General features: G+C 36.9%; 1 pseudogene; it reads left to right on the top strand.

The window, feature by feature from the left end:
- Positions 1-445: 445 nt before the first annotated feature.
- LOC108300404 lies at positions 446-8,381 on the top strand (annotated as a pseudogene).
- The last annotated feature ends 7,713 nt before the right edge of the window (positions 8,382-16,094 follow it).

Below are 16,094 nucleotides of genomic sequence, written 5' to 3'. Positions count from 1 at the left end.
ATATTTAGGAAATTTTTAAAAAGAAATCTTATGTGCCAAAATTCTCCTCTCCTCTCCATGCAGAGATCTCTGATTACATAAATCAGTGATCAAAAATGCACCTACCTGTCACTTATAACATTTTGCAAAATGTAAGGTAGCTTTTTGTAGAAATCCCAAGTTTGCCTTCTAAAAGATACTTTTATAAACCACTAAGGGATTTACATGATTCTTAGAAACATTCACTATTTAATTCTCTCCTCTCGGTATTCATAGTTGTAAATTAATGTGTGTGTGTGTGTGTGTGTGCGTGTGGATTTGGAAGAATTAGTCAGCTCGACATGATTATGTAAAAACCATGTCTCACCAAACATAGAGGAACATAATGACGTTTTTTATGTGTATCTTTTCTTCCTTTCCTTTTCCTCGTTTTGCCATTGACCTATGAATATAAAATAGCGTAGGGATGGCAACACTGTTTAAAGATGTTAGTTCTTGCCATCTCCCACACAGTGTAAGTACCTCTAGAGATACAGAGTAACATAGGCACATTGCAACTTGGTCTTCTTTGCTGTATTTTATGTGTGTGTGTGTGTGTGTGTGTGTGTGTGTGTGTGAGAGAGAGAGAGAGAGAGAGAGAGAGAGAGTCTGTGTGGTGTGTGTGTGTATGTTGGGGTGAAGGTCTGGCAAGTGGGCTGTGAAGAAAAATAAAATACTAGATGTCATTAATATGATTATAGCTATCCTTCTTACATTAACTTACTTCCTCCCTGCAATTTTTGTTATTCTTGATTGAATCTAATGAATTTTCAGACTAAGCTAAACTTGAGTCAATTTGGCTACCACTCTGTTAAGGCAGACAAATTCTAAAACGGCACTGCTTTAATGCATACCTTCTCTATTTTCCTCTTTCTCCTGAACTAAACAAAAGCCTTTAAATTCACCAACCTGTAATGAGGTATGTAAAACACTATGACATTAACACAGTAATGCTTTGTCCCAGGGTCACTTTCATATGGCTAAAAGCAAAACAGCACACTCTCTTTAACTCAAAGTAGCCTACATATTCGATATGGTATATATACACAATGGAATACTATTCAGACTTTAAAAAAAGGGAGCAAATATCCTGCCATTTGCAGTAACGTGGATGAACCTGAAGGACAGTATGCTAAGTGAAACAGCTAGGTACCAAAATAAAATTACTGCATGATCTCACTTACAGGTGGAATCCAAAAAAGTTGAACTCATAGAATCAGACAGTGTGATGATTCCCAGAGGCTGAGAGAGGAGGATGAATGGGGGAAAGAGAGGAGCTAGTCAAAGGGCACAAAGTTTCAGACAGGTTGAATAAATTTGAGTTACCTATTGTGCAGAAAGGTGACTGTAATAAACGAGTATACATCGTATATCTAGAGACAAGGAAAACTTTGTCTCTAAAAAAAATTAAAAAATTAACCAGGCATAGTGGCATGTACCTGCAGTCCCATCTACTAGGGAGGCTGAGGTGGGAGGTTTGCTTGAGGCTGCAGTGAGCTGTTATCACGCCATTGAACTCAGCCTGGGCAATGGAGAAAGACGTTATCTTAAAAAAATAATCAGTATTTTCATATAACCTATGTACATCCTCTTGTATTCTTTAAATCATCTCTAGAATATTTACAATACTCAATACAATGTAAATGCCATGTATATCTGTATTTGCATTATTTTTTGCTGTATTTTCAACTGTCTTTTTTTCTGAATATTTTTGACCTGCATCTTTTTGAATCCACGGATAAGAAACTCATGGATCCAGAGGGCTGACTATACTGAACTGGGATTTGACACTAGACTCAATCCCTTCAAACAATACTTAGGAATTGACAAACATCTCTAGAAAGGATAAAAAACAATGACCCAGTCTTGTGCCCATTACAGTAAGCAGTTGAAAAGGGTCAGAATATGCCACCCTGAATACGTCACTTTGACAGAAGAATTATTTTGAGTTGAGTTCCAGAAGAGCTCTCTGCTCTCTCTTTTAACTGCCTAAAAGTAGAGCATAAATTTCAATTTGTAAAGGAATCCTCCTCTTTCCTTGCATCAGGAATAGAAGAGCATTCATCACGGAGAAAGAATTTACACTAAAAGATATTTACATCAAGACACCTTACTGAAATAACCTTATCTTCCCTCACAAGCTTTCTACTCAGTTCGCCAGGATTTCTTGACCCTTGAAGCCCAAACTCCTTTTCTTTTCTTAAAAACTGGTCCCCAAGTCAAACCACTTTGAGTTTTCCTTATTTTCTGTGAATTCCCATGAATGTAAAATATTAATTAAACTGTAGTAATCTGCCTTTTTTTAGTTTAATTCATAAGCCCCTAGTTACTTAACCTAATAGAATAGCACAAAAGATCCCCCTTCTAAGACAATAGTATGTATAATTTTTTCATTAAAAAAATTTTAAAAGTCTCCATATATTATCCAGTGACCAGTCCCAATAGTTTAAATTCAACCAACCCTAATGGGTGAATTCATGTCAGGCATTTCCTTCTCATACATTGATAAGAAAATATTTCTGAAACAAGTGAAGCACTAAAATATAATTGAAAAGGCAAACAGTACGGGAACACTAGCTAAATTGAAGTGTGAGACAGAGAATAATGGAGGATACCTATAAAGAGGCTTCCTATCTTACTATTTTCTCTATATTTGACCATGCTTATAAATCAATTTATTATACATGTTAGAAATATTAACTAGGTCATAATATCTTAAATTAATGCACTGATGACAGTTCCACAGAGAGTTTCAAGGAAAATACTGATGCTTTTGGAGCTCTTTTTTTGACATTTGAGTTGGCATCAAGTACAAAACATCTCCTCCAACCCATCCTTTAGGGACCTGCTAAGTGACAGAATTCTGATGGGGCAGCACCCAAATGACTCCATGTAGCAGATATGATACTTTTGCTTTTATGATGCCATCTGCAGAGAAATAAATCATCTTAAAGTTGACTGAGTGTGTACTATGTTCACCTGCTTGAACAAATTCAATGTAATTGACTGACAATAATAAAAGGGGATTAGAGAAAAAAAGGCCTCAGAATTGTCAAGTGAGTGTCACCCGATCCCTGACTTCTGAAAGATGGTCAGGATACAGATGGGCTGAAAGAAAGAAGAAGCTATCCAAGGAGAGCAAAGACAGACAGGACATAAGGAGTGTGACAGCATGGCATCTGTGTTTGTGCTGGGAGAGTCTGCATGCAGTGGAAGAAATGGGAGGAGAGGTACTTTGCATAGTTAAAAGGTTAGTCTGATTGAAATAGATAGTGCATGTTGTTAACTAATAAGGGATAATTTAAAACTGTACAGTTCACTGAAATTATTGAATGCTCTAATTGGGGTTTATTTTTGTATCACATTTGACATCTCAGCACAGTAGCACAGGTAGTACACTGAGAATTAATTAACTGAGAGCATCCTGTAGAGGTGAGGCTTTCATGCATTTTCCTCCTCTGCATACCAGAATATGAACCTAATGGAAAATCTGCATCCAGACAGACCAGGACTCTATATATAGCAAAATCTTGAGGCCATTTTTGAAGGGATTGTATAAAGAGAAAGAAAGAATATGTAAAAAAACAAAAATTGGCAGAACACATATCTGTAATGAGAGTTGAGTATATTACTCTAAATGTTTATACAAATGAACTATAACATCTCTGCAATGAGTTTTGTTATAACTTTTGCTCCTCCCATTGAATAACTAGTAGAAACCACTGGCCAGAGTTTTTCTGATGATCTACTGAATTTGTTGCCTGTGCCTTGCGCTCTTGCTTCACGATCCATATTGATCCTCAGATAGTTCTTAATATTCTCTGGTTAATTCCTTTAGTAGCATTTGATGTTTTATTTCTGCTGTTCATTCTAGCTTGAGTGGCTTGTTAGTGTGGTCTTGTCCTCTTAGCAATAAATTTTTGAAATGACAGACAGAGAATTTTAAACTTCCCTCAGAGGAACTTATGAATAGAACCAATGTTAAGAGAAATGGGCCAATAGGCCACTTACACATGTGGATTTTCTACCTTTGAATTATCCCAATCTTAGAAACTTATACAAGCATTGAGTTATAAGCAGATAAATGCTCAGAGCATAATACTTAATAACTTACTTACAAAATTTGGTGAATTTCTTTGCAAATATTTATGAATATATAATATCACTCCATGCCTGGACCTAATATTCAACATGAGAACTCTGAGTGCCCACTTTCAATGCTGATCAAACCCTTTGTGTTCTCGTATCCACCATGTGGTGTAGCTATAAAGATGGATAGCAGCAGAAAAACTAGCAGGCTCCTGTGCAGTGAGTCAAATGGGAATGACAGACAGCATGACAAATAGAAAAAACAATCAATCAGTCAACATTCATATGCCATGCCACTACTAGGGTCTATGCTAGGAATCAAAGAAATAGTTGACATTGATCTTGCTTAAAAAGATCAATTTGGAGGTCCAACATTTACTCCAATGTTTTCAAATATTCTTTTCAATATTCCAAAATTTAAATATTTATTAAATAATTAAAATTTTAAGAGCAAATAATGACATTAAAGGGAGGTAAATATCAGTGTGACATGGAATCATCAGGACTCAAAAGGCTTGAAAAAATATCTTTTTTTTTTTTTTGGTAAGACTTTGAAGCAGGATTCAAGACAGAAGTTTCAGAAACAAATAAGAGAGGTATTGTAAGAAGTGGGAACAAATGTAACAAAGACAGTGAAAAAAGACTGAATGTGGCATATTATGGAAATAGGGAAATAGTGAGATTTTGCTTAAGAGAAACCTTCATCAAAACACAGCCTGAAGTACCAGAAGACCATCTGCTCAGCAATAGCAAATACAGAGATTCACTTAGCATAAGCAAAGGGGCAACAATTCAAGGGACAAAAACAAAAGGTGTATAAAATTAAAAGAGCTGGCTAGGTGTGGTGGCTCATGCCTGCAATCCCAGCACTTTGGGAGGCTAAGGTAAAAATATTGCTTGAGCTCAGGAGTTTGGGACCAGCCTTGGCAACATAGGGAGACTCTGTCTCTGCAAAAAATAAAAATAAAAAACAGCCGGATACGGTGGCACATACTTGTGATCCCAGCTACTTGGTGAGAGGCTGAGGTGGGAGGATTGTTTGAGTCCCGCAGGCTGAGGCTGCAGTGAGGCTTGATAGAACCAGTGCATTCCAGCCTCGACAACAAAGTGAGTCTCTGTCTCCAAAAAATGTGAATAAAGTTAAAAGAGCTTTAAAATCCTGTTTCTTACTGATAGTCTGTTGACATTTTGCACACAACAGGTGTCCAAATTATACTACAGAATTATTGTCTGGGCAGAATAAAATACATTGCTTTAAAAGTCAAATCGAGACATTTTTTCCCCCTGAATATGTTTTGACTTTGGAGATTTAGAAGGATCAATTTCTATCAGTGGTAGAGGGCTACACTCTGAATATCGAGTTTAAGAACCATCATTTGTTTGAGCTACATTATAGCAGTTTAATTTTAAAACAACACAGTTGAAATAGTTTTTGGAGCTAGATAGTAGATTGTAATACAGACTAGAAGGAATTGCAGTACATTTCTTCAGGGCACAAAGCAGGTGCAGTTATGACTCTGCATGTGCATCTGATGCTTATGTATTTTAAATGTAAATTGTTTCTTTTAAGAGAAAATATTATATTGAATATTGATGCAAAGGCATTATATGTTTGTGTTTTATTTTCTTGAGATATAAAACTCATTCTGCACCAATAATGAGACTTTGATGAAATATTCCAAAGTGTTTGTAACAAATCTGCCATTTAAGGAAGCAGATTTATATAAGCTATAGCTGGGATTTTTTTCTGTATCTATTTCCAGTTTCTTCATAATATTTTATGCAGGCTTATTATGATGTTATCTATAGGTGCATTTAAGTATGTTTTGAATAATGGGAGGAAAATTAAAACTTGAAATTTAACAAAAAAAAAACTTAAAGTGAGTTACCACAACAAAGAGTTCTTAAATAACAAATTTTGGAAGTTGGATAAAATTCTTCCTAAGAGCATTCATTATATAAAGCAAATAGCTGAACCATGTCAGGTTATAATATAGTAATCAAGATAAAGGGCTTCCAGGCCAAGTTGCAGCTTTCATTTTAAGCCCCGTGGTGGCCAGGCTGCTTCTCACATGGCTGCTGATGGAAGCTGTGCCTTCAGCTTTTGTGGTTAAGAAGCTGGGTATCAGCACTTTGGGAGGCCGAGGCGGGTGGATCACGAGGTCAAGAAATCGAGACCATCCTGGTCAACATGGTGAAACCCCGTCTCTACTAAAAATACAAAACATTAGCTGGGCATGGTGGTGCGTGCCTGTAATCCCAGCTACTCAGGAGGCTGAGGCAGGAGAATTGCCTGAACCCAGGAGGTGGAGGTTGCGGTGAGCCGAGATCGCGCCATTGCACTCCAGCCTGGGTAACATGAGTGAAACTCTGTCTCAAAAAAAAAAAAAAGAAGAAGCTGGGTATGTCGTGGACCAATATTTCAGATACACTTGCATTCAAGAATGACTTTTCCAGTTCTTCCCCAAGAAAAACTGTTCATCTTGATGGAACCATGACAGAAGTCTTGCCAAAGTACAAAAAGGGTGAAACAAATGACTTTGAGCTGTTGAAGAGCCAGTTGTGAGATCCAGACATAAAGGATGACCAGCTCTTGAACTGGCTGCTAGAATTTCGCTCTTCTATCCTATAATTGGCAAAAAACTTTGAGCAGCTCCCCAGTATTATATTGAGATTGCCTTGATTGGACAGAATTCAAACAGTGGTGAAAAGAGTATCTGGCTTCTCTGGGTAATTTGTATCAACAGACTGTCTTCCTTAGCCCATGGCTTATCATAATTGCTTCCCATTTGGGGTACGCTCCCTGAATGATCATTAAGAAGAGCCATGTAAACGTTTCAGATTCCGATGATGGAGATGATTATCTTCCTGCAAAATTTTGACACATGTCATAGAACCTTGCAAATAATAGCAAGATGTGTCCCTCTGGCACAGTGGTTTTTTTGCCCATACTGATTCAATCACAGAGAACATTGGAATGTTACATTCATAACTTACCAAGGATTAGTATGTACTTTCCAACCTTGAGGAATGAAATTCTGGAGCTTATTATTAAAAATCTACTCAAGTTCGATGTGAATGTATCCTGGCAGTATATTGAAGATGTTGAGGAAACAGCAGTTCAAACTTGTGGTGGGACAGATTCCATGGAATGTTTGTTTAATATGAACGAAGATGAAGAGACCGTTTCGAAGGCTGACCCCAAATGGCTGGGTCAGATGGTACATCCTGTAGTTGAATGCCTAGACATCCTGCTGTCTTTGCTTCTGCAGAACATGATGTCTGCTATGTACAATAGATGGTAAGGTTGATAACAACAAAATAAATGATTTATAATACATCACAAACTGATAAAACATATTTGACAAACTCCTGTTTCCCGTGCCTGCCTACTGTCATGTACAGTTTTTCATGTTTTACCTCCATAGCTTAAAATTGGGACTGTCAGAAGCATTTTTGGAACATCTCTGGGAAAAAAAATGCAGGATTCAAATAATCCTGCCATCATCAGGTGAGCTGTTGGAAATTATACTGGAAGCTCTTTGGCAAGAGCTAAATTCATTCCTCTCATTACAACTATAAAATAATGTCTAGGTCTTTTGGTTAACTGGCCACACAAATACCTTAATAACAAGGATCAGAAAACAAAGGCTTTTGGTGATGATGCTCCCCATTGATCATTTTATTCAGCATTCCAAGCTATGTTCTGTACCTTTGTTTTTAGACACAAGCAGCTTTTAAGTGGAAATCTGAAAGAAGGTTTGAGATGTCTTCAATGCCTAAATTTTTAAGGGATAGTGACTAGTCAGCTAAATCCTCCGAAGATTTGCCTGCCCTCAGCAGTTACCTTATTTGCTGCTATCACAGGTAAAAAACAGCTAGTCTGCTCCACTATCAGTGAGAGTAACAACGGCCAGAAATACAGCTGGTGGGAACTCGGTGTGAATATGCACCAACCCATTGGACGCCTTCTTCCACTTTAATCCTTGTGTCCTTAAGCAGTCAAAGAAAATCATTGATTCTATTTAACAGATATGGGAAGACATAAGTGCTGAAGAACCTCAGGAATTTAAGAAACCTATGAAACAGGAGATGGCAGAAGATGAAGATGATCTTTTGAAAGGTGAAGTGCCGCAAACTGATACTATGATTGGGAGTATACTGAGCCACTTTGATGTGATGCACATTTTCAAAGTCCTTCAAGCAGTGTGGGCTCCACACGTGTGTTATACCTGGCAGATCAGTTCCTTCTCATCTCGAGGATTTGTGATTGAGATGCAGCATTCTTCCTCATCACTTATCATGCTCTTCAGCACCTGTCCATGCTGTTTGGGCACTGCATTGAACTAGAATGAGCACCTGACTCGGATGTCATACTTTCAAATTAGACTTGAGTGTCTGAACAGACCTTTTTTTTTTCTTTTTTGTTCCCCTTTGAGAAAAAATTAGAAGACTGAATGTCATGTGCAATATTTTACAGTGGGGCTGATGATAAATGTTGAAGACTTTGCTTGTTTGTTTAAGAAGGACTTTTCTTATGCCTTACAGCTTTTTAACCTAATTATTGTGTAATTTCTAACATAGACAGAAGCCCATTTTGACAGACTGCCTTTTTAACATAGAATTTGTCAAAGCCATAGTCCTGGAACTTTGCTTTCAGTGAAGAATCTTCTAGGGTAAATCCTTTATTTAAAGACTCTAAATAGAATGTGTTATTTTTGCTACATTGTTTACCTTCTGCTGTAGTTATGTGTTGGAATTCCTGTAGGGTGAGGAGAAAATGGAAACTGGGGAAATATCCAGACCTGGTCTGGGACAAAGGGAGTTGGGGCTGGCACTGAGGGAGATCTCTAGGGACCTCAGAGATCAATAAAACCAGTAGGGGAGAGATAAAGAAATTAGGGAAACAGAATCAGACAAATAATATACTTTCATGGTGTGAAAATGAGTTTAAAAAAAACGGAGATCCAGGTAAATGTAATTTACATTGACAGAAAGGCTTGGGCTTACATTAAAAAAATGACATCATATTTGCCCCTTCGGCTTTCAAGTGTCCCATTAGAACTAGAAATGGTCTTTGGTAGTAGTTAGGTAGAGTTATTTTTGTCCTGCATCAATTGGTTATTTTGAAAATTTCTTTGTTCAAACAGGAAAACAATTAGGGCCGGGCGTGGTGTGGCTCATGACTGTAATCCCAACACTTTGGGAGTCTGAGAGAGGAAGATGGCCTAAATTCAAAAGTTTGAGGCCAGCCTGGCCAAAATAGCAAAATTTTGTTTCTACAAGAAGCACAACAATTGGCTGGGCATGCAGCTTTAGTCCTAGTTACTCTGGAGGTTGAGGCAGGAGGATGATGTGAGCCCAGGAGGTGGATGCTGCAGTGAGCTGTGTTTTCACCCCTGCAATCCAGGCTGGGCAACAGAGTGAGACTCCATCTCTTAAAAAAATATATAGGTTATTCGGCGGAATGGTTTTGCTAGCAATAATAGGCCAACCTTAATACTACAGTCTTTGTCCAATGGCTATGCCTATCATGGATTCAGCTTGGTGAAATCCCTCTATAGGAGCCTCTTTTTCTATTTTTTTTTTTTTTTTTGTGAGCCTTCAGTGCTGAAGTTAGGGTGATACCCATTTTTCTTTAGCCAACTCTGATAATGCTTTATTTATTTATTTATTGTAAAAGAAAAGAATTGCTGTAGTGAGCTATTCAGACAGAAAAAATATGGTTTCAAATGGAGGAACAGAGATGGAAGAGAAAGGAACATTGAAAATAGCAAAAGTATGATTAATCTGAATAAATATTATATTTTAATCTAATAATAATAAAAGTTAATAATGTTTGGTAGGTTCTTTTTTTTTTTAGAAAAAGAAAGGAAAAAAAAAGAATGAAGGAGAGGAAGAAAGAGGAAGCAGAAGAGAGAGAGAGAACGGGAGTGTTGGTTTATTGCCCAGGCTAGAATGCAGTCTAAAAATGGGTATTGCAAATCTCTTTTATGCCAATAATTGTGGTTAATAATGGAGACAGGAAAAAAACGAGGGAAGAAAATAATAAACAAGCAGCCAACCAATGTTTCGTTTAAATCTATGAGTAGGTGTGATGTAGTACTGATAAGAGTGTATATTTTGTGTATTTGAAGTAGAGAGTTCTATAAATGTTTATTAAGTTTACTTGTTTTAGATCTGAGTTCAAATCTTGGATATCCTTGTTAATTTTCTGTCTGGTTGATCTGTCTAATATTGATGTTAAAGTCTCCCACTATTATTGTGTGGGAGTCTAAGTCTCTTTATAAATGTCTTATGTATCTGGGTGTTCCTGTATTGGGTGTGTATATATTTAGGATCGTTAGCTCTTCTTGTTGCATTGATCCTTTTACCATTATGTAATGTCCTTCTTTGCCTTTTTTTATTTTTGTTGCTTTAAAGTCTATTTTATCAGAGGCGAGAATTGCAACTCCTGCTTTTTATTTATTCATTTATTTTTGCTCTCCATTTGGTTGGAAGATCTTTCTCCATCCCTTTGTTTTGAGTCTTTGTGTATCCTTGCATGTGAGATGGGTCTGGATGCAGCATACTGATGGGTTTTGGCTGTGTCTTTTGATTGGGAGATTTAGGATTAATAATAATATATGTGAATTTAATACTGCCATTTGATGTTAGCTGGCTGTTTTGCCCATTAGTTGATGTAAATTCTTCATTATGTTGATGCTCTTTACTTTTTGGTGTATTTTTGGAAAGGCTGATGCTGTTTGCTCCTTTCTATGTGTAGTGCTTCTTTCAGAAGCTCTTGTAAAGCAGGCCCAGTGGTGATGAAATCTCTGAGTACTTGCTTGTTCACAAAAGATTTTTTATTTTTCTTTTGCTTGTGAAGTTCAGTTTGGCTGGATATGTAACTCTGGGTTGAAAGTTCTTTTCTTTAAGGATGTTGAATATTGCCCCCCACTCTCTTCTGGCTTGTAGGGTTTCTGCTAAGAGATCTGTTGTGAGTCTGATAGGCTTCCCTTTATGGGTAACCTGACCTTTCTCTCTGGCTCCCCTTAGTATTTTCTCCTTCATTTCAACTCTGGTGAATCTGACAAGTATGTGCCTTGAGGTTGGTCTTCTTGAGGAATATCTTTGTGGTGTTCTCTGTATTACCTGGAGTTGAATATTGTCCTGGCTTGCTAGATTGGAAAAGTTTTCCCGAACAATATCCCTAAGAGTATTTTCCAGCTTGGATTCATTCTCTTCGTCACATTCAGGTACACCTATCAAACGTAGATTAGGTCTTTTCACATAGTCCCATATTTCTTGGAGACTTTGCTCATTTCTTTTTATCTTTTTTTCTCTGATCTTGCCTTCTTGTTTTATTTCATGAAGTTGGTCTTCGACCTCTGATATCCTTTCTTCTGCTTGATCAATTTGGCTGTTAAAACTTGTGCATACTTCACAAAGTTCTTGTGTTGTGTTTTTCAGTTTTGTTAATTCACTTATATTCCCCTCTAAATTGTCTATTCTCGTTAGCATTTCATCAAACATTTTTTCAAAGTTCTTAGTTTCTTTGCATTGGGTTAGAACAAGTTCTTTTAACTCACAGAGGTTTCTTATCATCCACCGTTTGAAGTCTCCTTCTGTTAATGGAACACACTCATTCTCAATCAGGCCTTGTTCCATTGCTGATGAGGAACTGTGATCCCCCGTAGAGGGAGAGCCGTTCTGATTTTGGGTATTCTGAGCCTTTTTAGGCTGGTTTCTTCCCTTCATTATAAATTTATCCATCTGTCATCTTCGTAATTACTGACTTTCAAATTAGGTCTCTGAGTGGATGTACAACTTGTTGATTCCCAGCACCAGAGTCTGAGCAACCCACTGCACCAGCCAAAACAGTGGCATTAAGATTGATGGTGCTTTTCTGCCTGGGAATCTCCGGTCTGGCTTCCTTCTTGAGTCCATCCTTCAATCAGCTGAAAAGGCGACTCTGCCTTCCCGGAGTTCCATACATCAGCCAAAAGGGGACCCAGTCCCGTTTACCCTGCACTAAGAACCACCGCACAGAGATGCCAGCAAAACCGCTGTGCAGGCCACAAGAGTCATGCTGGCGACCCGTGGGTCTCCTCTGCTGGGAATCTCCTGGTCCGTGAGCAACAAAAATTCAACTGAAAATGTGGCATCCTCTTGCTCTCTGTGCTTTCACTGGGAGCTACAATCCCGAGCTGCTAGTGATCAGCCATCTTGGATCTCTCTCCCTTTTTCTATTTTCATAACTAAACACTGGGAGAGAGGGCAAGTCTAAGACAACCTTGCTTTATAACAAATTTGCCCAAGCACTGCCAAAGTCATTTTGAAGTTCAAGTATATTTTTGCTTTGTTTCTTAAATGTATACTTTTTTGTTTACTTGTGAAAATGGCCCTCTTCAAGCATATTTATTTTTCTGCCACTTCTGTTTATTTAAAGGCAAGCAATATTTTCTTGACCACAAATATTTGCTAATGAACTACTTCCTCTTTCCTAAGGCTTTGTATGCTACTGCATAATTATGCTGGTGGCAATGTAGAGTTTGAATTTCAATCTATAAATATGTTTTTTGGAAAACAGAAATTGTCATCAATGCAAGGTTTGCATATTAGTGATTCGATTATGGTGACTTGGTGAAAAGTCATTTGAGAACCTTATGGTTCTCTTTTTTAACTGCTAACAAAAAGGGGATTTTTATATATTGAATAAAATGAGTAAATGAAATTGTATTTACAGAAGTTTAAAGATTACAGTAAGTGTAATCTTTGTGGGTTGGGAGACAGTTTTAATGCAGAAGGATCTATTTCCAAATAAGTCTGTTTAGTTTCAAAAGAATTTTAGGTAAAAAATCCATTGTGAAAATAAAACAATGGTATGATTAATCTAGAGCTTTCATTCTTATGCCAATAAAGGGAGGTACCCCAATTTTAAAAAGACTTCTCACATTTAAAAAAAAAAAAAAAGGAAAGAGAGAGAGAAGGGAGAGAGAAACTGATTGTAATTCAGGACTCTATACCCAGCCTTGAATCATTTATTTGCCAGAGAAAATAAAGCTATCTATTGATATGCAAATAATCAAAACCATGTTATTCTACACCCATTAGGGGAGATATGGAACAAATTAAAACCATACAACAAACAACTAGAACAGATTGCTCAAGTATCACTATAGAGGACTTTAAATGAGAGATCCTCCAAGCAAGAAAAGGACATTTTATGAGCTCCATTCAGGGGGAAAAAGATTGAGGATGCCAGAAGTCACATAAAATACAGAAAGTATGATATTTGGTCAGCCTACATGCTTTATTGAAGCACAACCAAAGCCCTAATCTTCACTAATTCTTTATCCAATTGTGCTCAGCCTGAAATTATATCTATGTGGTTTTATTTTAGTGTCTACATTTTTGTTATCAAAATTTCAATTGATTTTTCTTTTATATTCATATTTTATTGTTTCGATCTTCCTGTTTTTTACTTCTTCAATAACTTAAAACACACTTATTCCTTTGATCATAATTTGATGGGGAAGAAATTTATCATCTGAGTGCTTAATCATTATGCGTGTCTTTCTTAGTGTTATGCTACTTAATATAATTTGGAATTTTACTTCACAGACTTAAGAAAGAATTTCATATGATTACTAATATTCTCTCTGTCCTCCCCCTCTAATTGCCTTACTCAAATCATGCCCACTCACTCAACTCTGTCTTTTTCCAAAGTAACAGTCACAGCTCCAGTAGCCCAACTTGTCAGAGGCACTTCTGTCTCCTACAGGAGCCAAATTTGTATCATTTTTTCTTTTCACCCAGGTCCAGAGGGCTTTAGGCCCATAACTTCAGCCCGACTCACTGCTTTTTTGTTTTTCTACTTCTTATTCACAGAAATATGTCTCCTTTTAAGTACAGCTATGATTATTTTGCTACACTTTTATCATATTATTTTATCATATTATCTATTATTGTTTTCATAATATTGTTTTATCATAGTATCTATTATTGTCATTTTGAGGACTATGTTGTGTGGAAGTCTTTTGTCTTCCTGTCTCTTTCCCTCTATCTCTCTCTCTCTCACACTAAACACATACACACATATATGTTATTTTCTTTCCTTTGATCTATTCCTAATCTCAATTCCCTCTTAGAATAAGCATTGATTACTTCCTTCATAATCTACATTCTTCCCAAACCACTGTTCATGACATTATTTATATCCAGGGGATTTCTCAATAATATATAGTATATGCATGTATGTTTTATCCTCAAAAATTGCATTATATACTACATATCATGAAAATGTCATGATTGTGGTTTTTACTGAATATTTTACTTTTGCTATCTCTGTCAATATAGATAGATATTATCCTTTCAACTGTTATATAACATTCCCTTACATGGATATCACATATTGTGTCTCATCATTTTTTTTAGGTTTAACAACATTTCTAATCCTTGCTATGGAAAGGATGCTTATATGGACAATAGCCCACATTTCTCTCTGTAAGTGAAGAAGTGTTTCTATGGAATTCAGTACAGATAGGGCTGATTTCCAGCTGGACGGGAAGAGCTCTATCTGTATCTCTGGAGATGCCTAGAAGTCTGGGTTTTCACCCTTTTACCAAGGAAAGGGCAGTGGAATTCATGATATTCTGCCCAGGGTTTGAAACTTTCCTAGATACCCAAAGTTTAGCTTCCTTTTACTCTATCACCCAGGCTGGAGTGCAGTAGCAGAATCTCAGCTCACTGCAACCTTGGCCTCTCAGGCTCAAGCAGTCTTTCCACCTCAGTCTCCCGAGTAGCTGAGACTACAGCCATGCACCTCAATACTGGGCTAATTTTTGTATTTTTTGTAGAGATGGGGTTTTGCACTGTTGCCAGGCTGGTCTTCAACTCTTGGACTCAAGCAATCTGCCTGTCTTGGTCTCCCAAAGTGTTGGCATTCCAGGAATGCGCCACTACACCCAGCCTAAAGTTAGCTTCTTTATTGATGACTTTGTCTTAACCCATTGGATAAGACTGACTTCACTGTTTAAAGAGGTACTGAGAGCTTTTGAGGGGAGCTCTTCCAAAGACAAAATTCCTAGCACAGATCCTAGGAATTTGAGTCAGAGACTCAGCTCAGTCCTAGAGCTCAAAGATAGGACTCCGAAGAGCTCCAGCTATAGGTGTCTCTTGGATTTCCAATGCTCGCCTGCATTCTTTAAATAATAGGTTGGTGCAAAAGCCTTAGAGCCTCAAGGAGGTCTGGTGAGTCACTTCAAATAACTAATGAGGGGAAAACAATACAGACACAGACCCAGGAGTAAAATTGCTGGAACATTGGGTTTGTTTCTGGTTCATGTCAATAAACTACACAAAGCTATTCATAATGGCTTTACTGGAACAGAGTCCACAGTCGACTTCCTACTTTTCCACAATCTTTCCAGCTGTAAATATTATCTAAATTGTTAATTTTTAACAACATGATTAGTATATAAAAATATTTCAGCATGGCTTTAACATGCATTTCTCTGATTTCTAAAGAGTCCATCTCTTTAAAAACGTATTGGCCATTCAGGTTTTCCCTTTTGGAATTGCTTAATTCCTTGGTCATTTTTCCATTGTGTTTTCTGTCTTTCTCCCTGAGGAACTTCTTAAATATTCTAGATATAAATATTTTCCTAATCTGTTACTTTCCTATTAACTGGGCCTGTTATATCTCTACTTCAGTTTCCTTATTTGTAAAGTAGAAATAATAATACCTATAACGCTTTTTTCTTTTTTTGCCTCTAAGGTTAAATAAGATAATGCATATAAAACACTAATACAACATCTAACACATAGTTAGGGTTTAATATTTACCAGGAATTTATTAAGCATCTTTCAAATTGAATTGACTTTTTTTTGTACCTAGATATATGTATAAATTTAGGAAATTTATTTTAATCTAAATTTAAACTAAGTGCTTTTTCAGTAGCATATTTAATCTCAGACCAAAATCTCAGACTAGATACATAAAG

The sequence above is a fragment of the Cebus imitator genome, unplaced genomic scaffold, assembly GCF_001604975.1.
Source record: "Cebus imitator isolate Cc_AM_T3 unplaced genomic scaffold, Cebus_imitator-1.0 Scaffold27, whole genome shotgun sequence".
NCBI lineage: Eukaryota > Metazoa > Chordata > Mammalia > Primates > Cebidae > Cebus > Cebus imitator.
This window is presented reverse-complemented; position numbering and strand designations above follow the sequence as displayed.